Source organism: Siphateles boraxobius, unplaced genomic scaffold, assembly GCF_051911475.1.
Source record: "Siphateles boraxobius isolate OS27281-9 unplaced genomic scaffold, OSU_SipBor_1 19, whole genome shotgun sequence".
Classification (NCBI taxonomy): Eukaryota; Metazoa; Chordata; class Actinopteri; order Cypriniformes; family Leuciscidae; genus Siphateles; species Siphateles boraxobius.
Genome location: NW_027508799.1, coordinates 24947107 through 24973073, shown reverse-complemented (window position 1 = coordinate 24973073; position 25967 = coordinate 24947107). Strand labels below are relative to the sequence as shown.

Below are 25967 nucleotides of genomic sequence, written 5' to 3'. Positions count from 1 at the left end.
ATCTTTTGCAGCGATTTTTGCGTGAGCATATCAGTGAACACCCCAGACCACTCGGTGAGTTTCACGTCTTTGTAAACTAAAGTTTAATGCGTTTTATGAATTATTGTTCCAGTGCCCCTATGAAACCATTGTGGAGGTGGGGGGGTGCTAACACAGAAACCGAAAATTCTCGGGACTGCAGCATTTGTCCAAATTTCAATCTTAACCGTTTTATTTCATCAGAAACGATCTTAAAACAGGGCTTTAAGTGTAAAATACCGAACTTGTCCCTTAACAACCACATGAATTCCTGTTGATGAGAAACATCCTTTATGGACTGCATAAAGGTGCAGTTACAACATTTACCAGCAGTAGCTGGAAGCAGTAGAATATCTACTCCTAAATGTAGAAAATGTAATTAATTAAATTAATAAATTAATTAATTTAATTAATAAATAAAATACAGTACATTCATAAATAAACAAATTAAATTTTTGTAGATTTGGAAAGAAAGAAAGAGTGCTATGACAAAATGTCCATATAAATGCATTGTTCCCAGTCGTAATCTTGTATTGCACTCGATGTGAAAAAAAGCCTCTTCTCTCTTGTGCTTTGAAGATACGTGAGTATTACACATGTTCTGGATTCGAAACTTCACCGTTCTGATACTTTTTCACCGAAAACAAAAGGACAATAACACTAACAATAACACACAGATGTTATCTAGATCAAACACAAGCTAGCTATGCTGCATAAGATTTCCCTAGACACTCTACTACAATACCCCTTAATTAAAAACAAAACATCAATCCGGCTCTTCGCCGATTCAAAGCTTATGCTTTGTGTTTTGTCACTTGCAATTAGGTGGAACAGCTTTTGCTGGTGGCAGATGGTCTGGCAATCAGGGACCGAACTTTCAATACACATCTGCTAGCCAGAGTTTTTTTTTTCTTTTTTCTTAATGACTACTTATACCGGGCTGCTGAATGCTTGAATCTGATTGGTTTACGTTCTAAGGTGTCTAATTATTTTGCGCTAATATTTTGCACATTACAGTTCAATATCACCTCGCCAAATGATTTCAGTTATTTCAAAGGTCCTTACAGACTACAACAGCAAAGGAACCAAAACCCACAACCACACAGACCAAGCAAATCAATATAGTAAACAATAGGATAAAAACGACAAAATATTTCCATGTTTTTTGCCACAAAATAAGGTTTTAACATGTACGGACAGCACATACTCTATCACATCTCTCCCGCTCAAACACACACACACGTACAATATGGACACACACTCGCACAGAAACCTATTGTCAGCGCAACTCTGACAATTTAATCAGTAAAATAGTACAACAACTCAAAAGCTACAAAACATTTCTCACTGGCCATGTAATAATGGCTCTGTTCTTGGAGCAGATAAACTTACAGTTTCGCTATTAGTAGAGACGCTGCAGCCGAACACTGTTGAGAGACGCACAGACTGAGAGAGGTAATTCATATACACACTTGATAAATCTCTCTCTCTCTCTCTAACTACATTAATAACTGCATGGCTTTCAATATAATAACTGTATTAGTCTGCTTTCAATAGCTCAAGCCCCCATAGCTCTAAAATGACATTTTTGAATTACCAACGGAGGCTTGGGATTAGATACGTAAGAAATTAGTCCTACACACAAGAGGGTTTTAGGGACAAAAACCTGACAAATGTCTACAAACACATCATCTGAACAATGTTTTGAGGTGTGGTATAAGCATTCATTTGACTCTGCTTTGCGTCGTGGCAGCATTACCACCTCCGGTGTGCTGCTTTGAAATTAAATAAAAGGCTCCTTCACGTGACTCATATCAGAGCTTCAACGCAAGCTCCATGCACCACTTTGATCCCCATGTGCTGCAGATACGATCACAAAAGGGCTATATTACAGTTTTTCTAAATTGCGAAAACACTAAACTCCATTCTCTGAACCAAATTCTCAATAGCCTAAACCAATTTGTCAAATACATCACTCTTTCTGCAAAACATTCAACAAGTTCAGGTAGTTGAAACACTGTTTACAAATCTCATGAACACTTTTTGCAAAACTCTAAACACATTCTCACTCACTAAAACACATTTTGCACTGTGAAACACTTTTGTTAGAAAACCCTAAAAACAGGCAGGCAAAAGTTAAACACAACTACGACACTGTTGTCATCGTTTACACACAACGACTCAAAATAGTTCACACTTGTTTCTAATGATGTGACCAAACCAACTGTACATAATACGAGTCCGTTCAGAGTGCCAAAACTGACTCAAAATGTTGCACTGAATGTTGATACCAACAATGGATGGAAACAATATAAGAGGGACAGAAGGAAGAGTATGTGTAAAAGAGGTGTATAAGGAGGACGAGGATGAGGACGAGAAAGAGCAGGATGTAGAGAATGCTGTCAAGGCTGGATCTGGCTTTAGGGGTTTTCCCTTTGGCTGCAGAGACGACATTATCTGTGATGTGGTCATGGTTGATGCTAAAGCAGAATAAATCTCTCATTGACCTTGATTGTGCAGTTGCACAACTCTTCTGAGTGTACTGTAACATGCTTTTCATTTAGGGCCCGTCCACACGAAGACGCGTTTCGATGTATATGTATAAATTTTTTATCGTATTGGCGTTTCGTCCACACGGATCCGGCGTTTTGGGAGAGTGAAACCGCTATTTTTTTAAACCGGGTCCCAAAGTGGATAAATCTGAAAACGACACCCTTGCGGTTTCGTGTCACGTGTGTACAGCCAATCCGTATATTTTGTGAAACGATGATGTCATCACATCACGTGTCGGCGCATGCTCAAAGTCTTCTTCTCCGTGTATAGTGTATCTCTGTGGCACAATTACAGCGCCCCATAATGGTCTGGCATATATACTACACCGTTTTCAGTCGGTTTCAGTGGTTTCGTGTGGACGCAGATATTTCTTGAGACGACGCCGTGTTTACGGAGTTTTTTTTTAGAACGAGGGAAAAAAATAATCGGATAGGGAACGCACCGGCTTCGTGTGGACGTGGCCTTAGAGTTTTTACTGTAACCTTTTTGGCTTTTGCAGTTGGGTCACTGTATTTTCACAGTATGCAAGTGGTGAATATACCGACATTCGATATGCCTATAGTCAATATTCAGTACAAGTACAAGTTGTCATTACTATACTTTTCTGTGTTCTCCATTTTTTGTAGTGTAATCTATGTAGTGTCTAATGAATGATCTGTAGTGTTTATAATTTTGACTCGCTGTGTGAGGTATGATCTGAGAGCATTGTTTGATTTTGAGCACAGATAAAATGGTTTTGAGGTAATTGTTTGATTTTGCCAGAAGAGTCAAAGGTTCTGTGAATATGGTTTGAAAATTTGGTTTTGTGTTTAAGGTTGTGAGAAAGTGAGTGATGGTTTCAAGAAATGTGTTTTTAGCAATTAAGGTAAACTGTAATATGTTGCCAGGTAGCTAGAAAGCATAAAGTATGGACAATAATCAAATAAAAATGTTGCTCTGGATGGATGGATGGATGGATGGATGGATGGATGGATAAACGGATAGACGGACGGATGGGTGGGTGGATGGATGGATGGATGGATGGATGGATGGATGGATGGATAGACGGACGGATGGGTGGGTGGGTGGATGGATGAATGGGTGGATGGCTAGACGGACGGATGGGTGGGTGGATGGATGGATGGGTGGGTGTGTTTGTGGATGGATAAACGGACGGACGGACGGACGGACGGATGGATGGATGGATGGATGGAAGGAAGGATGGATGGATGGATGGATGGGTAGATGAGTGGATGGCAAAGTCATTTAAAATGTTTTTTTACTGTGTGAAATCAGTCAGTTTAAGAGGTTTCTACAGTGATTTAGAGGTAATGCAAAAGTTTTTTTGCATCTTGAAATCATTTGTAGGCTATATAACGACAAACTGACAGTCAGATATCCTATAAAAGTGATTACTAGTCTTTGTGTCTTTCACTTTAGCTGCTGACAGGTTTAAGCAGAGGAGAATAAGCCTAGTGAACTCACTGTTTGGATCAATGGCACTACCGCAGTCAGAAAGTCTGCAGGCTGACTAAACAATGCCAGTCATTAACAAGTATGAAGGAGGGAAGGATCAATATTTGTCTGGGCACACCTTACACAAAGCACAGAGAGACATAGGACAACCAATGGAAATCAGCTTTTTCAGTGGCGAGATAGATGGAAGAGATACATTCAAACCCATTGAATTCTCCCACATTCTCTCCCACACAAACACAGAATCATTTATATTGATTCTACACATGAGTGAGCATTTGGCTTGATAGTCTTTTGTCTCAGAAAATGAACTCCAAATCTCAGTCGAAATTGAAGAATAATATATACAAAAACATGCTTACGATTAATGACAATATATGGGTAGGAAAGGTAGTTTTAAACCCGTAACAGAATTCTCCCGGTCTCAGGATAAATCCAGGCAGTTTTTTGGCAGGATCAGTTTAATAAGAAAGAAAGATAGTCTATTAATGATTGATTAAGTGGCTGTCATGCTCACAGCGCTCAGCAGAATTGGAAAGGCCATCGTTCACGAAGCTTGTCACATCCAATGGCCCTTGCATGTTAATTTATGAAATATTTGGACTAATCTGATAATCATTTTACAATGCTTTCAGCATACAGTAAGAGTGCAATTCTTTACCCTATTTACCATGTTAAACAAGTTCAGTAGTTCATGTAATGAGCGTGATATACACTAGCCAAAGACATAAACTATCCATAATATCCAAGAACATTAAATAAAAATATAAAATTCTGTCTCGGTTTGGCAATTACCGAAGTAATCTAAATGTGTCAATAACATCCTTCTCTTATACAAACCAGTTTTGTTCTGGCTTTTTTTGTTTTTGTTTTGTTTAGGGTGTTAATCACTCACAGAGGCAGTTTCAGACTTGCAGGACTTCACATTGAGTGAGAATTGACATCGGTCAGAAAATAAGGGGATTATTGTTTTTAAGATGAGTGTGAGATGCTCATGACTCTGTCGTGTGAAAACTAACCAAGCATGTCTTGTCATGACCAAACCGTGTCTCCTGCTGATTTATTCATATTAGCAATGACAGAACAACCACATCACAAAACAGATGAGACAAACTGTTGTCCTTGGAGTCCTGTTAAACTGTTTGGTTTCCACTCATCTCTTCAGATGGTGCTTTTATGGTTATGTTCCATAGAGATGGCATTATGTAGCATGATGCTAATAATACTGAGATCAAGGGTCCATTTCCCAGGAAACACACATATTGATAACATTCATGGGCTTCAATTTGCTTAAAGTTGCTTCAGATAAGCATATGTAAGATGAGTAAACATGTTAATTTGCAGCTCTCAAAGGTGGAGCTCCATGGGCCGCAGCTCATAAAAATGGAATCACACACAGGGGCCACATAAAAGCAGTTATTTTCATGGAGATGTGAATTCATTTTCCGTAATGATTTTGCCCTGTCAGCTGTCATTCAAACTTTACATTGTGCTTATTTTGTTGTTGCTTGCTGGGACTGGGCTTTTGTTTGATCACAGCTGAAGCTAAAGATGAAAATTAAGCTCATTAAAACAGTTGGGCTCTGAGGGGGAAAGGCCAGCGCATTGCCTTTCTCCCGCGGTACCGTTTATCGCTTGTTTGGTTGCTCTCATTTGCGTAAGCAACTCTCTGGTCCCTTAGTGACTGTTGTCAGGGACGACGGTCGCGGTGCTACCTCACACTGACCCAAGGAGCAAGGTGAAACAAATAGCGCCAGGAGTGAGAAAGTTTAAGAGGGAGAAAAGACACTTTATCTCCTCCACCAACGAGAGTCCATTAATTAAAGCAGTTCAAGGAAAGCAACTGCTTATCGAAGCATTTAAACGCAAGTGAGTGAGTCGGAGCAGGTGCAGGAAGATAAATGTGGATTCACTTGCAGAGTTTTCTGCAAGCTGACAGCTTTCGGCTCAGTACTGGACTCGGACTGTTTAGAAATTCACCAGGGCTCTCAGATCTTCAATAAAAGCAGAATACAATCTTCTTTAATTATATATTTTTCGAGAAATTTTTTAAAAAAGCATTAAGGTTGTCCTGCACATTCAGCAGGTTTAAGAATACAATAAACCACATTTAGACTGTGTGTCAAATGTGCGGAAGTATTGCAAACAATTGCTTTTTGTTTAATAAAAAGGCTTTTGAGACAATAAAATAGTAAATGCTTCTTGAAGATGCCACTTCTCTCAATCTTATGACACTTTCTTCTATCCCAGCTCAGATACTGTACACTGTACAAAATTATATGATCAATAAGTTGTGACAACACATATTTTCTACATTGCTTTAACTCATCAAAATAAGTTAAGCAGTTTTCAACTTTTTTATAAGTTATACATGATTCAACAAATTTTTTGGTCAGTTTAATGTCATTTAAGTTTAAATGACTTAAACATCCAAGTTGATTGTACTTACAAATTTAAGTCAGCAACTTTTTTTACAGTGTAACTGTAAGCACACCTTTTGTTGGTAGATTTACTAAAAAGGTTAATTGGTTGATTAAAATATATATATATAAATAAATAAAAAAGGAAGTAATTAACTAACTAACTAAAGAAAATAAATAAATAGATTACCGGTTTTAACTATTTAGCATGCAAACGGTCAGCTCTTTAGAAAATTACCTGTAATGAAATAATAAAAACAATGGAAAACAATGGAAAAAAGGAAAAGAGAGAGAGTGCTCATAAAAGTTGTGTGGAAGAAATGCAATATGTCTAATATGTTTGCATTTTCTTATATTCATAGAATCTTAGAAATATGACGATAATTAGATTAAGTAACAAAACCACGAGGATTGGAATCCCATGATGTCTCATGATTCTCTGCTACACTGATAGAACAAAGAACTGTTATTAACCCTTATGAATGTATGTATGTGTATAACCTCGTATACGTGACTTGACAAAAAGTATTGTGTGACTAATTTTATGACCGAGACAGAGGGTCTCCACTCAAGGGTAGTATGATAAACAAATCTGAACAATGTGTTAGTTATGGCTAAGACATATCTTCATTTAGCCTTGAGAAACAACCTTGGGGGAGGAACAACTATAAAGAAGGAAGGATGCCCTCCTATAAATTGTCGCACTCTGCAGCCACCCATATGGCTGTAATGACTGTGGAACTTTTCTTGCAAGAAAATAAATAACCTTTAAAGACAATTGGTACATGTTTGTCTCTTATTCAGTGAAGTAAAATTGTTTGCCACCACTGTTGTTGTTCATATAGCTGAAGCCGTGTGTGTGTGTGTGTGTGTGTGTGTGTGTGTGTGTGTGTGTGTGTGTGTGTGTGTGTGTGTGTGTGTGTGTGTGTGTGTGTGTGTGTGTGTGTGTGTGTGTGTGTGTGTGTGTGTGTGTGTGTGTGTGTGCGTGTGCGTGTGCGTGTGTTTGTGTTTAATCTTTGTCACACTTAATTTATCAGTTTTCTGTTCACACTGACAAACTGACACATGTGAAAAATAGTTTTGAATTACCTTTGAATATCTCACCCCACTCTCATTATAAAACTGAATGTGTCTTTGTATATGTATGCATGAAAAACAAAAAGAACAAAGAACTAAATTAGAATTAAAACAATAAACCACTTTAAGCAATCCTTTCCCCTGCTGGGCAGGACGCCTGCTCTTCTGAAGATCTGAAGAGCTGCTAATGTGAATATGAAGATCAGAGGGAGAGAATGACACACCTGCTTGCCACAGACCTGCACAACAACAGTAGCACCACAGTGAAAACCAGTCAAATATACAGGCTTTCATGAGCGAAATTATCAGAGATCTTCTCACAGGTGTTTTAATACTGAAAAATTGTAGTTTTTCCCACAGAATCTATCTTTTGACATCAAATTACAAATTTACCATGATGTCATGTCCACATATTGTGTTTAATAGTATGACATTTTAAAAATGTTTGCAATAAAACAGCTGTATCACTTTTGCCTTGGCTAATTTCATAGCTAGCATTGTATGTATCCTAAATACATACAATGAATTTATATTTGCACACGTTTTGCATAATTTAACAAAACTACAGCAAGATTTGAAATGACAAACACAGTCTAATGACACTTTGTAACTTTTTTGGGGGGGATTTTGACTAATTAGGGGTGAATTATTTGTACAATTTGTTATCTAATTTGTATATTCTCGGATGACCTGCTCATGCCCGAAACGGGGGTTAGTTTTAGGGGTGCAGATTCATGTCCACTTTTTTGTCTTTTACAAATTGTATGTTTTCCTATAAATCACATTGTACAAATCCGTACAAAAATGCTGTTCTGTACAATACTTCCGTTTTCTTATATCAGATTGAAATAAGATTATATTTAATATATTTATTATATTTAAATAAATTGTTCTAACGCGTGCATTTCACAGACACTTTTGTTTTATGATCCTGACTTTATGGAATTCTATGGTGATGATGGAAATAATGTTAGAAGTGTGGGCATTTTTTCACACAATAAATAGACTTTGGACAATTTCACTCTTAATCAGATTTTTTTTTTACATTTATGATGCTTTTTTTAAGATAAAGTCTGACTGGCAATGAGGAAAGAAAAGTCATTAATTGATTAATTCATTCTAATTAATGGGAAAAACTATTTTCCAAAACTATTTTAATGAGACTTTTAACAAAAATAATAACATTAATAATATAGTTATAAAAAAATCTGGACACATCAAAATACTAATTACTGTGCTTTTTTATAGTGTTAAATCTAAAAGTGAATGCACAAGCACTTTTTATACTAACTTAAAATACAATACTGACTTCATTGTCTTTGTCAGAAGAATTAAAGCAAATTCAGAGTGTCTGACTTCTTGACTGAATTAGCCGAGTAGTTTATTGGTACTAAAATAAATGTACACAGGTCTAACATCTAGTTGACTTTATGCAACCAAACATACAGAATGCTGTTGCTGTATAAACACAGTGAACGTGTTTCTTTATGACCTGTGAGTATGTTTAAGATTGCCTTCCTGCTTCCCATTATGCTAAACTGAGGAGGGATCTGACAAACCTCTCCTGCTGCTTAGTAAAAAGCAAGAAACCCACACTCGTAATAATCCAGACGGTTGACAGAAAGAAAGCCCTGTGGTCCTGTCTACGTCTCAACCTGAAGATTGAGCTACATGATGACTGTGATGTGGTGGGCAGGATCATACTGACATTTTTCTCAATAATGCATAATGATGAAATATTCAGGCTTAAATGTCAAGAGCAGCAGCGGAAACCTTTAGACTTGACTATGAGTGAAAAAGAAAAATCTCTTGCCCAACAAAAAAAAACAGGGTAAAACAAATGACGAAACCATTCTGAACAAAATATAAACCTAATTGAGGAGCATAAAGCATTTCAGACCAAAGCAATACAATATTTTAGGCCAAAGCAATAGCCAGATCATGTTTTTTTATATATATAATAGTAGCAATAAATATTTTTCCTGAGCAGGCTTCCCTTAATCTCGATTCAAAAGCATTTTGTATCAAAGTTTTTCTTGTGTATTTTCCTGAGGGAATTTGTCAGCAAAGTTGTCACATCCAGATTCTGCAAGTTCAGAACTTTAGTTTTTGGGACTTGGGTGAGAGAAACTGAAGTTGCTCAAGCAGAGAAACCATCCTTCAGTTACAGAAAACACACACACACACACACACACTCGCAAACACACACAAACACACACACATTGTCATCAGCATCTGTGCCTCATTAATCTAGTTTACAGAAGGGTATTGATTGGACTAAAAACCACGTAACCTGTGAAAAACCTGTTCAGTGACTAGGGCCCTGTTTCATAGACAGAGTTTAGAATAAACCAGGATAAGGCCTTACTTCAATTAGGGCTTTTAAGTAGCTTTTATAAACGTGTCTCAGAAAAAAAACATTACTTGAGACAAAACAATGGCACTGATATATTTTAAGATATGTCAGAGCAAGTTGCTTTCAGTCAAGACAGCTCAAACATTAATTTTAGTTAGTGAAACCAGGCATAGATGTTCTGTCAGCATCCAGTAATTTCCAGCAAACATGTGCTGTCCAAAAGGGTTAGCATGCTAGTTAGCATCAAGTTACAAACATGTCTTTATGGAGGTCTCTAAATTGATTTTTCCTTGCCTGCTGCGCAGCATTCATATCATGAACTTAAAATTGTGTAAAAGTGTGTGCTAGCATGCAGAGAAACTGCCATTAAGATGAATGAGAATGCTAACAGGTAACTTAACTAGTGACACTTTAGGTGTTAACTAGTTTAGCATTTGACCTATTCAAAAAGGTTGTCATGGCCATGGAGTGCAATGGAAAATCCAGCCCTGAGTGTTTCTTCCTGAAGAATACAACAATGCTTTTCACACAGAACCCGCCTTTTAACAAAAATAGTCTAAAATCAACACTTGAACAATATTTGAGATGCATCCAGTCAGATTAAGCATTATATTTCTCCATATCCATGATGCTCACATGTGAATTGCTAACTTTGACATTACGATAATACGTTTTCACAGATTCCCACATCATTTCAACTCTTCCAGCCCACAAACTCATTTAAATTCACTCCACGTTCTGTCACTCCCCAGTGAAGTGCGAACCCCTGACCTAACACAAATACTGGCCTCCTACAATGGTACAACACAATTTCTGTTGTAAGCATAACTGAGTCTCATTCGCCATACTGGCACAAATCTCAAAACCTCCATTTCTGAAAAAACATCCATGTAGAATGAGACCTTACAACAGCTTATCGTGAATGCATTTCTATAGCATGTGACCTGCCTTAAACATACATGATCAAGCAATGTTTAGGAGACACAATGCATTGTATCCTGTGTCCTGTATTTTAAATGCTTATCAAGTGAGGTGAATTACGCAGCTAAGACTGTCACATTCATCAGAAACACTGAACGTCAAGTTATGATCCCTGAATTATGAATCGCCTCAGGAAGAGCAAGAGCAGTGTGAAGCAAATCCTTGAATCTTCACAAGATTCAACACACTGGCTGCATCCAAATTCGCATACTCTCTTGAGTACTTATTTTGAACAAGTACTCACTTTGTGTCCACTAAAAAAGTACGTTCTATGAATGTGTTTAGTGTGAATGATCCGGATGTCCTATACATTAGTGGCACTCATGGGATTGTGAAGTATCATCATTTGCACACTTCAGATTCTCACCTTTTATGAGTAGTGTGAATTCTAAAGTATTGCTCTTGTTTATTGCGTATAATTCATAGCTATTTTACATTCAGGTGAATTGGTGGTGAATTTGTACAATCTTCTGAGGGAACCCTAAAAAGGATTAGGTTTAGGGATGGACCTCCGTGCTTAGTTTTTTTTTTTTTTCGTACATCTTTATACGAATCAAATGGTATGAATTCATTCAAAATGTTTTTTTTTTATAATTGAAACTAATTTACAAAAACTCCATTTTCCTCATTAAATCAGGGGCGTGGTTGAAAAAACAGCTCTCGACCTTCGGTTAGAAGCTTTCTTTCTTGTTTGCATGACATGTAGACATGTAAATCCTTATCTTGACCAAAGTAAGCAAGCTGGCATTCTGTAGAATTTATATCTTTCATTTAGAGTATTATATACAAATTTAATTTACGTCTTTTAGTTTGTCAAGAGATTTAAAGAGTCGTTTTTGAAAAGTGCACGTGTAGGTGCTCTAGTACGTTAGAACGAGACTATGATTTAATCTGGAAAGTAAGCAAAATAACTGATAAAAATTAGCCCTCAGATGCCATTCCTGTGATAAAATAAAAAAATCTGCAATTAATTATGTCTAAAAAGGGTTAATTAAAGAAGTTACTTCTCTGCCACCTGCATTGATATTATTAACAAATATGTTGAACAACAAATTTGCAAGAATACGGTTTCGAGAAACTGTCGTGACTAAGTTGATTTCTTCAACGATGCATCGTATGGTAGTTAAGCAGTGAGTCACATCATTGTATGGGAAACGCACTCCAGTTTGGAAAGAATAGATTTTTTAATAGCACCCTATTGCCATTTACATCCTGCTCAATTTTATCTCTACAGCAAAACCTTCTGATATGCTTTTCTTTTGTAAGCAATGAACTCTAAAAAAAAAAAGGTCATTCATTCCCTTGTTGATGTATTGATTCAGGCATTCTCAAAAGATAAGCTATTTAGCTGATAAGAGTTGCAGAGGGATCAAGAGAGACAGAGATAAATAAATAAAACGATTTTTTATTTATTTTAGCGTGTGATTTGGCCAACCAGTAGGTTTCATATTTTACTTTTCAACGCTTTACAAAATTATATCTTATCTTTGGCAACAGAATGTCTTGCAGATTAATGCTGAAATGTTTGTGATTTTAGACATTATAGTCTTATTGAACCTGTCTTGGACCGCTTTAGCTGATCACAAAATGAACATGTTGCAAAAATAAGAGAAACTAACTCAAATAACTTGAGGAACATAAAATAAAAATTGCCTATACGCTGTTCTGGCATGGTTATTGTAGATGATTTAATTATCTTGAAAAATACTTTTAATCATTTGCTTAACTCCTGAAAACACACATATAAATATATATATATATATACATATATATATAAAAGTAAACTGATAGTAAACTAACACACAGTGCGTGTGTGCGTGCATGCGTGCGTGCGTGCGTGTGTGTGTGTGCGCCGTGTGTGACTAACATCACTTAACCCTCCGCTAAACAATTCAATCATGATGGATAAAATCAAGTCCTATTTTATTTTTTCTCATTAAATATCCCATTTCACTCCTAAGAGTCACCGTTTAAATGAATTAGGATTACATATCACTTTTATGAATTACATAAAGAAAAAAAAGAAAAGGGATAGGGAAAGCAAATCCTCAGGATGTTTTTAAAAATGTTGTTTCTAACCTAATGCAGCTGTCAGTAATTAGCAGTGACACTCTTATTGGTGTTCGAAGAGGGATGTGTGTGTATTGGTCATATCCTTCATTAGCCACAGGACACACCCACACATCTTCTTATCATTAGACACAAGAAGATAACTGACATATAATCATTTAAATAACACAAACTCTTAAGTATACTCTCTTTGGCTGCGAGATTTGAAAAATATCTTTTTGAAATTTTGGCCTCTGACCCATTACATAAACAAAAATAGCTTTATTTTTTTTTCAACTAAAATATATTATTTAGCTCATTAAATGAAATGATTTGGCATGAAGGATCAGGCTCATTATCACACGGGAAACTTCAATAAGAGAGAATCATTTTTTAACTCTGCGTAGGAGGCAATCAGACTTTGTTTTATTGCTGCAATGTGATGCAGTGAACAACTGCAACTTATTTCTTAAAGATTGATTCTGTTTCTCAGTCAATATGAATACAGGGTATTTTTATCTGAGGACATCCTCTCTATGAAGAATTCATATATTATCCTTTTGTTTCTAGAATAAGGAAGTTGGTTGGAAGTTGGTCAGCCACATCCAAATTTACACCAGTATCTTGAGTTTTCTTCGACACTGATGGTCTTTGTTAGAGCAATAAATAATTTGTATGAGGCCTTATGTTCCATTCTTCATCAGTCTGTGTCGTATTAGATCTTAAAATAATATATTAAATAGAATCTACGGTATCCAAATCAACCACAAGCACTGTAATTATGCACCACACAATTACACATTTACCACTGCAAATCAGGCCTACAGGAGTTCTGAATTTTGTTGATGTACAAAATTCTGTGGCAATTTAAAATGTAGTCAAGTCATCGTTATTGTATTTATGAGATGAAGACCAAAAGATTATTCTTTGGGGGGGGGTATCAATTAAAAAAATCTAAGCAAATTGGTACTGAACAATTTTTAGCTTTCATTTTGAAGGTTAACTTTACAATTAGTAATTATTAGTGCTGAAAAATGTCTTTGGTCTGTAAGTGAAAAAGAGGGAAAGATATTGCACTTTTTTTAAAATCATGAACCTGACTGTAAGAGGATTCTTCCCAGGAGGACTTGAAAGCTTCTTGTTCCTCATTTCCTGTAAGCAAACCTTAACAGCTTTTAGCCATGCAATATGTTAATAAATGATAATTATTATAAAATATTTAGCAAACAAAGAAGCCTCCAATCCAGAAAATGGTATAGGAGACTATTTGCAACTGCACACAGCCTGCCAACTGCCGCAAACATAAATTAAGATGTGAATTTTCGCGGACGAAATCCAATCATTTCAATAGGGATTCACACGTAATTTCCCATGAAAGATTTCCCCATGCAAATTTCTCAACAGGTTCAAGTCACGTGGATTCGCCACACTGACCAACTGAAATCTGCTTGGTTTGAAAGTTACTTCTCTATGAGCTTCATTCATTATTGACATAAGAGAGTGGAAATTTGCTTACAAATTTGTCAATGTAATCACACCTTTACCCTTTAAATGCATGCATTGTTGACATACTACAACTCTTTTAGGTTATCTTGGAGAAACATAGCACCTTCACAACCTCTGAAGTATGCAATCCTCTCTCAATGCCTTTCCAGCCAGCCAGACCCTCCAGTGACCTCAGTGTTGACTTCTGAGTGCTATTCGTGTTCTCAGCTGTAGACATAGTGTGAAGGACGGTCATACATTCCCCAGAGATTGTGATGATGTTAAAGTTTTAAGACCTTTGCGCACATCTAACCAACCCGGCAAGCGTCTGTCTTGTTCTATCCTGTCCTCCATGGCTCTCAGCCTCAAAAGCAGGACAGTATGTCTGGAAAAAATGCTGCTGTCATATACTACGACTAAAAAAATTAAACATCAGCATACACACAGTCCTGTATATGTAGATACAGTCTATATATATATATACTGTATACTAAAGCTTCTGTTGACATTTTTTCAGCTATTGAAGTCACCGAGGCTGAAATATAGTGAAAAATTAGTTTGATTGCAGCTCCGAGTTTGTGTTTTTTTGTCTACTGTAATCACCTGCTCTGTAAATATAAGCCTGTTGAAGCCTCAGTTTAGTCTTTTCCCCATTAGCACTCGCACAAATACTTTGAGATGTCTGCGATCTGCGTAAACACGGTGACATATGTGGTCAGAATTGCAAATCGCATTGGCGAAGGATCCCAAAGCGTCCACAGACTGTGCGTGCGGAGGAGGAAGAGGTGAGAGAGTCCAGACCTGCGTTTGGCTCTTATCTCTCGGCTTGTATAAACGGGCCCGACTGGAACATCATGCCCATTTCTCTGTTTAGCACCGTAACTAAAACAAACCTGGCAGTAGCCGTATGTGCCATGAAACGATCCCAGGCCCGGGCTATTTTTTCTCACTCTGTTTTGAACTTAGCACGTACTTGAAATGTGTGGTGGTACGGTTACAGACTTACTGTCAGTAGAAACGGGACTTGTGTTCGAAAAAGAGGGAAAAGACAATGTGTGTGGGTGAAATCCTGTCTCTCTTCCATTTACTATTTGAGGAACTCTGGAACCTCTAGATTGAAGCTCGCTCCTAAAATCTAATGAGCTGTCTATGGCCTTCACGGGCACCCTTCTCAATATTGGTGTTCACATTGCCAGCAATTAAATAACTGGATGTCGGTGAGTCTTTGCTAATAGCCTGAATCAGGTAGTGAATCACTGTTCATTTACAAAAAGTTGAGCTCTGCTCATGCCGTTGATGTCATGTGAGATTATATCCTCTCGCAGAATCTCATCCTCCTTTTTCAATGTCTGATCAAAAACATAGCATGTACTTGTGATGTTTTGTTTAAGCTAATCAAGAGCTGTTCTTGTTTGCTCTATGCTAAGATAGTAGCCAAAGCTGTTTGCTTGCTAACTGAAGGCTTTCTGTAAACAACATAAAGGAAAAACATTTAATTTGAACATTTTTAGCTTCTGTTACATTGTGATATGTAATTTAAAAGGCATAATTATTAATTATTAATAAGTTGTATTTAATTAAAAAAATATTTACTTAATTATTTTCAAATTAGGATAAGATACAGAATAAAGCAGTGCTTTACAGTTTCCTGCAATACTTAGTGAACAGTACCAAAAGACCAACAATGAATCCAAATACAGTTCGATTTTTTCAATTATTCTTAATCAGGCATCGAATAGACAACCCATAAAAAATGTGGGTGCTTCTCAATTGTAAAGCTGCCAATATGGGCTGCCATGTAATCAAGTGCCACTGAATGTCATCTAAATTTGAAGGATCCTTGGAAAGCAGCCTTCATTTTGCGTTCTTCATTCAGCGTGTTTTAAAGGATTCCTCAAGTGTGCCCTTCGTGTCCTCCCAATCACCAACAATCCTTTGCACACATTACAATTCAATTAGTGGAAAATGAATCATCACTGAGCTTGTCCAATTTTCTCATGTAATGCAGGGAAAAAAAATTTTTGGAGGTCAAGGCATTATGTTTTATTTGGAACTTCTCATGAGGTCTAAACATTTCCCATGCAGGTTTCACAATAGGTTTGTCAAGTGTGTTTGCCGCATTGACCAACAGAAAGTTGCTTGGTTTGAAATATATAATAGCCTGTGGACTTGACCATCTCATTCTATTGTTCAATGCTGAGAAGGACTCACCTATAGACGTCTCAGAAGGACTGTTTTAGGACGGACGCAGTCTCAATAGGATGCAGCCTTCCAGTTGAGAAGCACCCGTTGTCTAAGCCAATGCATTGAGGAGAAAGAAAGATTCTGCAGCAGCAAAATTGCCCACTAAGTCCTCAATCATTATTCCGTAATTAGTCAGCTAGCCCACTTGAAGGAGTGAATGAAAATGAGTGCATTTGCATTGTTTGTCCTTGCAAGTTCCTTTTTTTTATTGAGCAAAAAGGAACTTGCATCTGTATGATTCAGCTGCCAGGGTATGGGGGCGATTTCAGACAGTATGATTTTACACAGCTTCAGAAACTGAAACTGAAAATGAATGATTTGAGGTCGCTTTGTAAGTGCAAATCACTGTCAAGAGTCAACATGCTTGAAGGCAGCCTCCTAACTGAAATGAAAGTGACTGATTTCAATTGCTTTACATAGGCAGTAACATTGTACAGCCTTCACACCATACTAAAAGTCCTCCTCACAAGATTTACTATCTTTAGACTAGTAGCAAGCTAACATCAATAATGATTGCAACAGTTAGACATTGCAAGGCTAAAAATTTGATATGTTATAGCACACAAATGTTGGTTAAAAGGTTCTATTTTTAATTAGACTGAACATATTTTGCAGTGTTCAATGAAATCATAAAATACATATGATCACTGAGTTTATCACAATGTATTCTGGGATTGCCATGTCCATGAAGGATGCAATGCGGCCTCAGTTATCAGCCAAAATGTGGCAACTTATCTTAGCCTTTGAGTCTGGAGTGCTACTATGACATCCTAAAATCCTCTTTTCGTTGCGCTATTGTACTCTGCAAGAGAGAGTGATTGGAAAAGAGTGATTTTGTGTATTATTCCCACTTGAGAGCGGTATTCTTTTGTAGTAAGGATGTCAAGGACAGACTCTCACAGCAATTTTGGATGGGTGCTCTGTGATCATGTTTTCATGAACAAAGCAATTACTTGCCCATCTTTTCCCCATGGACCCTTTGCTCCACATACACTTGTTCTCTTTGATTTGCTGTCTACTCTTCTTCTTTCATATATTCTATTCAGCTAGTTCAGGGTGCCTCAAATTCAGCATGTTTCTTTAAATTGTTCTGGACGAGTTTCGTATGTCACCCTCATTACTTTTTCTTCATGATCAGACAATTTAATAAACTTTGCATTGCTTGCTACTGGGGTTTTTTAAACAACGTTTCTGACAGCTGAAAGTGTCAGAAAGTGCCCAAGGGCATAACGTTTAAATTGAAATATTATCTCTTGCGATGCTCCATTCTCCATTACTGACGCATATTAATAAATAATTTTTTTACTTTTTTCTTGCACTTTGGTTAAGAAACCTTCTTAGTTTGAAAGCCATCAGGCAGGTTTACTGTAGATATAATTAAAACATTTAATGCTTGCTGTCCAGGCACTCGCTTGTTCTCCAGAGATTAGTTCAGGAACAACAGGAGCACATCGAAACTGAAATTAAAAAGTTGTTGTTCGTAAAACAGATTCAAAATGTGCTTTCTTGAGAAACTCTAAATTAAAACACCCTGCAAAGTGTGCTTCATTTGGTTCCAACTAAATTAACTTTCTGTAAACAAACTAATGGAGGGGTGGAACGGATGTTGTCAATGATGTTCACGCAGGCTCCAGCCAAACCTAAATGTTTGATAAACAAAGGATTGCCTGCCTCCTGTTTTTAACAGAATCACTTTGAGCTCTGGCTGTGAGCCTGTATTTCAGAATAAAACTTGTAATACCAATTAAAGATGCTTTTAATCAAAGCCTTTAATTTAACTCTCTAAATAAATATTTGTATTGGATGATGGCCCAATGGCTGGATGCAAGTCATGTTTTGCGTTATTAAAGTGCTGCGTCTGTTTGTATGTTGTTGGAGTGCGTAGGAGATTTAAATTTTCTGTATTTGCCAAGCGCTCCTCAGACTACTGAGTCATCCATCGGATATCTGTCAGTGGACTTCAAGAAAATTTAGAAAATCACGCCTGTACCCAGCAGCTTAATGTTAAACAAAGTTGATCTTCACATTCTTATAATAATGATTAATAGGGGAAGAGGGGGAATATCTTCAAAAACACTGTTGGTGCAGATTTCAGGCATTGTGTGTAATTCTAAAGATTAAATGCAGCTGTAAAATGTCAGCTGCTAATAATGAAAAATGAAGAGAAATGCCGCTCTCCACAAAGCACAAAAATAAGGGCAGCAGGAGAACCATATTGCAGCAACTTTGCTTAACATTCTGTGTTTTAGTCAGTGAACTTCAATCCAGCATTCAGAGGAAAACCTCCAGCTGGCTGCTTTAATTATGCTTCACCTCTTTGTCACGGACCACAGACTGGCAGGCCATTGTGTTCCCTAGAATTTGTTGTGTGGGTGCAGTATATCCGTTGATGACTGTAGTCTATGGGCTCCGTAGCGACAGGCTGCCCGGTGACAGTTTCCGTGGTGTTATCACTGTGAGCAGACCACTCTATGACAAGCTTATTCTCAAAGCCAGGTGGGCCAAAATTTCAGAGCAGTATGACAACAGGCATTGTGTTTATGTCAAAGAGATGAGAAAACACGACAGCTCCATTAATGCCAGTGTAAATAGGACTCGACCGAGAGGTTATGTCTCCGAAATTGAGGCCCCATATCAGCCACTGTGGCCAGTAAGCTGTCCACAAGCCTGAATGGTCTTTTTATAGCCATCCAGGAGACTGTAATCGGCATCTCACAATGGGGTTCAATATTAATGCAGGAGATTTTTAACCTTGATCAAGCCATTCATGACACTTTCCGTCATTTCGTACCTTCATCCATGCGGATTCATTGTCTAGAGTCTTCATATTCTTCTCTGACTGCTTTAAAACCTCGGCCAATAATAGGTTATCCAGGACAGTAATCTGAATGTAATAAATTGGCATATTATTTGAATAGCTGTGGATGAAATGAAAGCATCTTTCATTCCTCTTACTGACATTTCATCCTTTATCCACCTCTCCTTCGTCTCACCACTGGAGTCAACATAATGGATGCCTTTTTAAAGTTTCCATTATCTGGACCGCAAAGTGATGCATCAAATTCATAGTGAAGGACCAGGCAGAAAATGCCAACTACTCACAAACAGCATGAGCGACATCAGCATAACAATCTCTGAAAGTGCAGGTTAAATGAAGCATCTCCTTCAAAGATTTATCACTGTTGTTTGGAACAAAGATTGTGTCTGAAATGTAGAGGCCAAACCAACTTGTTGTGCCTGCAGCCTGTAAAACCATTGATTTCACGCACCACTTTTTATGAGTGATTTTCCATAAATAAAATATTATTTAATAACCACCTCAATCCAGGTTAAACATGTAAAATTCTCTCAAATAAATATACAGTTTTTGTATTTATATATGTCATTTGCATTCTCAGTGCAAACACTTCTCCGTCCTAAGTAAATCTGGCTTGCGCATTATTCACAATTATATAATTCAAAATTATATGAATTAATTTTGACAGGTCAGTTAAAAGAAAGACAAGTTGCAATGGAGAAGTGAGAGGAAAGGTCCACAAGCCCAGATTTAAACTCAGTCAGAGAGCTTCCCAATAGGCCATGGCTCAGACAGATGAACACATTTCAGATAAACAATTAATGTTTATTCAGCATGGATCCATTAAATTGATCACAAGTGACAGTAGACATTTGTAATGTTATATTTCTATTTCAAATAAATGTTGTTCTATTTAACCTTCATGAAAGAATCCTGAAAAAAATGTTTCCACAAAAATATTAAGCAACAAAACTGTTTTTAACATTGATAATAATAATAAATATTCTTTGAGCAGCAAAAAAGCTTATAAGAATGATTTCTGAAGGAACATGTGACACTGAAGACTGGAGTAATGATGCTGAAAATTCAGCTTTGACATCATATGAATAAATTGCATTTAAAAAATATTTAAATAGAAAACCCAGTTTGAGCTACAGGGGGCTTTTATGGGTGAATTTGCACCATAACCTGATGTGCATAATTTCCAAAACATTGCAGATAGAACATTAAAAAAAATCAGTGGGCGCAGTTTGCCAACCCTCACTGAATATTTTCTTTTCTTATTTTTGTGGATTGGCTTCATTTTCTGGTTTCTGTCTATACTGTATTTATAGCAAGCTGTTTGTAATCACTGCTGTTACTTGGTGAGCCAAGCAGCCAAAAAATAAATAGTGAACATGTACATAGGATGAATTTATGGTAACTGATATTGATTTTAGATCTACTATTATAAGTAAATATTTTACACAGATGCCAGACACCGGTGCTTTATCATAGGATGCTTTACACAGGCAAACACAATCAGAATGTCTCTCTTTCTTTCTCTCTCACTCCACAAATCTTCCTGATCGTCGCAGGTCTTATCAGGCAGTCTCTTTGTATTGTAGCCAGATACATAAATTCCATCCGTGAGCCCAAGTTAGTGTTGATGTTTTTTCTACTGCTCTAGGACACATGAAAATCCAGCCCAAGGTTATCACTCTTTTCTAGAAGTTTGGAGGATTTGGAGAAAGCAAACAGAACCAAAACAAATGTTTCTATATAATGACAAATGCCTTTGAGAGCTTGAGCAATGGGCTTTGAAACATCCTGTTCTCCTTCACTCCATAAAATAACAGCCATCTAATCGCTTTCCACTTTGGCGTGAGGTGAAATGGTTGTAGAAGTCTGTGTTCTAGCAACAGCAGAAAAGATTAAGACTAATTAAGAGCGGATTAATAATTACTGAGATAGTTTATTGCTTTGAATGTTCTATTGCTCCCTTCATCGAGCATAAAATCTCCCTCATTCAGAGCAAAGAGATTTACGGCGGTGAGTTTGACTGATGTGCCACCCTGTCATGTTTACTCCGACCCTTAACAGCCGGCTCGTTCTGAGAAGCTGTTCACTTCTCTCAGAAGTACTTGACCTCTCTCGCGGTCTCTGTGTTCGCGGTACAGTCGCCATGAAATCTCTGGCACAAGCGAGTCGGCTCTCCGAAGATGGTAGAAATCCAAATGCCATCTGCAATCTCTGAGGACATCATCGAAGAGGATTTGGAACAACGGAGCGTTATGAAAAGCCTTGTCGAAAGCATGAATATTTCAGTAAAGGACGGCCACTTCCTCTCAGACAGAAGGTCAGGCCTCTGGTCTTGCTTATTAACCTTTAAATGCATGAATGTTTCGCTAATCATTCTTACATATTCGGGTCTTTAGCGACCAGGAATTATATTTAACACGGATGGATCTCCACCTGTCGTGATAATATAAAACTCTCCTGATATTAGAGTAACCATTACAGAATAATAAAAATAAAGCATATTTTGTTACCTTTTGGAGCTTGGAAGGGTTGCGTTTGAGCAGGCGTTTTATACCATCATCACTGTACTCGTCAGAGCTCATTTCCCAGTACATTCAGCAAATTATAGTTTTGAGAATGTTTGAGATCGCGAATATGAGCCCATTTGCAATTTCAAACATTGGCCAATTCTCAAAACTATCATTTTCAACATCTTCAAAATCAATATTTTGATCACTGACAGCTTTTTCGCCAGAACCACCATCAAGTGACTGTGATTTGGTTGAGTTCAGTACTTGCTCTGCATTAAATCGCAGAGCCATTTCAAGCTTTGCTGATGATACTTCCTATTCTTTTGTTTTCCGCCTTGCGAAAAACGCAAAAAAACTGTTTTCCGTTCCACTATAAGTGAAACGTCACTTCATCATTGTGTATCAGACATGAATATAAAGAACATAAAGATGAATTGCACTTATTCAGCCATCATCATTCAATTATTTTTGATCAGAAACAAATATACGTACACTGTTACGCACCTCAGATCGTTAGCGACCCTATACAATTTTTATAAAAAATGTATGGGAAAACAGTCTTTCTTTTATAATTTTATAATTTTGTTCTTTTCATATTGTTTATAATGAATTGATTAAGAAGGTTGCTGTCTAACTTTAAAAAATGAATGAGGAGGAGGGTAATGAATGACGTCCCGGGTCACTAAATACTCAAGGGATGAATTTAAGGGTTAATATAATGACTGAATATTCAAGAACAACTGAAGCTTTTCAACAGTGGCAACATTAGCCGGTTGTCGCCATGGAGACCTTTCGGCCAAAAACGGTAAAACAGTGTCTGCGCACAAATCATCTAAATTGTGTCAACAGGCATCATAACTGAATTTCTTGCAAAATGTAAAGCCTTGGCAAAGAAGAACCTCTAATTTGTTCTCAAAATGAATGACCAAATCAGTGACTCGTCTGTGGGAATGCAACAAAACTGAATTTTAGGAAAAGGTAATCACAATCTTCTGTTTAATGTTTTCTTCAACATAGGCTCACTGGAAAAAACATGCCTCTACCTACATTTTTGCAAAAATCCAACACGTACACACAACTCACTGCAGTTTCCAGATGAGATGAACACTAGAGGCAGTAAAACACCAACAACATTTACACACAAATTATGATTATTGACTAAAGAAAGACTTATTTTTGCATGGCTCCTTGAACAATACTGTTATGACTGCAAAACACCAAAATGCATGATCTGAAACCAGCTCCATTTTTCAAACATGCTGAAATTGATCAATAATTCACCAGGAACGGCATTGCGCTTGCGATGTTGGGTACGAGTCCCGTAAAACACAAGCTCAAAGGCTTCTAGAAACAAGTAATATGTTAGGGTTTTTCAGCAACTGTTTTTTTGTTAACAATAGGGTAGGGTTTCATGTAGGTGGTACGTTATTTGCAAATGCGATAGAGCATTAACCTTTTAACCACTGGATATTTAATTTTCTTTCGATGATCCACTTGTCCACTTTAGACATTCCACTACTATAAATAACTTTGCAACAACATTTGTCAAATACCTCTCATTTGAGTATTAGTAGACTATCTGCTCTATTTTGACGCTCCACAACACACATTTTACTTACTATTAGTGACTTTGCAACTGTCAACTTATTCTATTCAAACCCTAACACCTAACCCTAACCTAACAGTCTACTAACACTTTAATGAGAGTTATTTGTCATGTAGTTGCAAAGTTACTTATAGCTAGTATCTAATCTAGTGTCTAAAGTGGGCCATCAAAATAAAGTGTAACCACAAACTGCCGCAATATTTACAAAAACCAACGGCAGATTCACATTCATCTGTTTTGGGGGGGGGAAATTAACACACTATTAGCGCAACTTACTAGACATTTCTCTTTGTGAAAAACGTCTTTGCGAAACGTTCAACATGATATAATTTTGCGGAAAAGTCGCCACTTTTTTCCAATGAGCCTTGCTTGGATTTCTTCCATATTTTGTTTGATTACTCAAAGGTACAAAGCCCCTGATTGCATTTTCCTCCATCAACGTCATTTAACTTCATAAACAGGCTATGCGTGACAGATACCCAGCCTCTGCGGAATGCACCTAAACTTTATTAATCATTGGTTTTAACATTCCTCTGCTTCTCAGCCTCACCATACTCAAAATAACTCCACCTGATTAAGATTATTGACTTTGTGGATTTAACGACGATGCCACTCAGAGCTCTGTGAGAATAGTCAGAATTCTGCAAAAGAAAAAATTATCCATTTAATGGGGCCCTTTTTTGTCTCTAGGGAGCCAATTCTCCTGTAGCTCCCAAAACTTCCCTCAATCCACATGTTGCCTTTTAAGTGATAACATTTTCCATCCCATAGCCAGCTCATCTGGTCCAGGGTGACAGATGGTGACCTATCAACAAATACAATTCACGGGTCGATGATACAACCAACCATTGGCATAAAGAACATCCCTGCTGCTCTCACTCGAATGGCAGCAAATCACTCAGCGGGCCAAAAAGGATGGAAATGTCTGGCCTGTTTTCAGAGGAAGTCAAGTTTCTTTTTGAGAGAAAAATAGCTTGAGAAATGTCATATTTGACTTTATTCAGTCTCCAAAATATCAAATGCATTTCTCTGAGCTGCTTGGTGAGAACTGTGTGTTTTTTTCATATGATGTGAACACGTATACTAGTACATTTTTAACACTGATTAGGCCTGATTAAATGCTCTGGAAAGCGAGGGTACTCATACATACTCCTGATTAGCTGAGAGGAAGCATCATTCATACAAACACCAATCATTAAGATGGACGAATGAGATAAAGATTGTGGTGTTGATGAGGATTTTTCTTCAAAGCTCAACCTGCATGTGGTACAGTGCTTTTAATCATTTCATCCCCTCTTCAACATCCCATCCCCTCCATCCTCTTTCCTCTTTAATTATTCGCCTGACCTGTTGATTGCAATCTGCCATCAGTGCAAATGAGGTCGTGTGAAGTATCTCAAAGCATCACCTGTCGCCCCGTGTCTCGAGATTAGGAGAGATGAGAACTGGAAGGGTGGGAGGGAAGTAGCTGAAAGAAAAAAATAAAATTAATGATCAGTTTTAGAGATATATGTTTTTCACAAATTTAGGACCTGAAACGAAAGAATCAGATATGAATCATCATACAGAGACTGCATGGAAGCATTGTATTGATATTCATCAAAAATCATGCTAACATTTTTATATACATTTTTTTGTCTTTATCTTTCTATTTAATATATTTTGTAATGTAATATTTTTAAATGTATTTATATAAAATGTATTTTTACTAAAAATAAAATATAAAAATTATAATATATACATTTTATAATGTAGTCTTAATAAGTATTATAATTATATTCTTTGACTAAATATATTCCAGTGACTGTTTATGATATATATATATATATTTTTTTTTTTTTTTTTAATTAAAATTATTTAAATTAATTTATATATAATGAAATATATGTAAATTAAATGCCATAAAATGTAAAATATATATAATATTAACATTGTTATATATTTCAAATATATATATATATATATTTTTTTTATTATTATTCTTGAATATGCATTCATTGAAGATGCATGCATTGTCATGACAACAGCAAAGCGAATCTAAAAGAGCATTTTTATACGCAGGAGCAAGACCTAAACTGCCTACAAGTTTAACACTATTTTTTTGCTGTGTTGTGTTCCAAGGCAAATTTGCTTTTCCCAGACAGGAAAGTCTCGCATCAGCTGCCTATGAGCAATTCCTCTGACAGAAAAGATATAATAAAGATATACAGTATGTTCTTGTCATGCATTTTTTAGTTGTTCTGATAACAGTTCACTTTTATAACTTTGAGCGTGTATTTCTATAATGAGCTTCACTATAATAAGATCCTAAGTGAGTTTATCCCAAAGCAATCAGCCTCTAATGAAAAGTAAAAAAATATTATGGAATTTTTCCTTTGAATCCTAAGGTCCACTT

At 36.8% G+C, this 25967-nt stretch overlaps 1 protein-coding gene and 1 long non-coding RNA gene across 2 annotated transcripts in view; one reads left to right on the top strand and one right to left on the bottom strand.

Annotated features, from left to right (window-relative positions):
* The first annotated feature begins 15392 nt into the window (after positions 1–15392).
* Positions 15393–25967, top strand: part of shisal1a (shisa like 1a) — a 47381-nt gene continuing 36806 nt past the window's right edge. The window contains exon 1 of the mRNA XM_077234481.1: positions 15393–15611. The gene's annotated coding sequence lies outside the window, so the exon portion shown is untranslated. The remainder of the gene's footprint in view (positions 15612–25967) is intronic.
* LOC143741929 (uncharacterized) overlaps positions 20240–25967 on the bottom strand; it is a 50771-nt gene continuing 45043 nt past the window's right edge. Inside the window, exon 5 of the long non-coding RNA XR_013205280.1 lies at positions 20240–25040. This is a non-coding gene — a long non-coding RNA (uncharacterized LOC143741929). The remainder of the gene's footprint in view (positions 25041–25967) is intronic.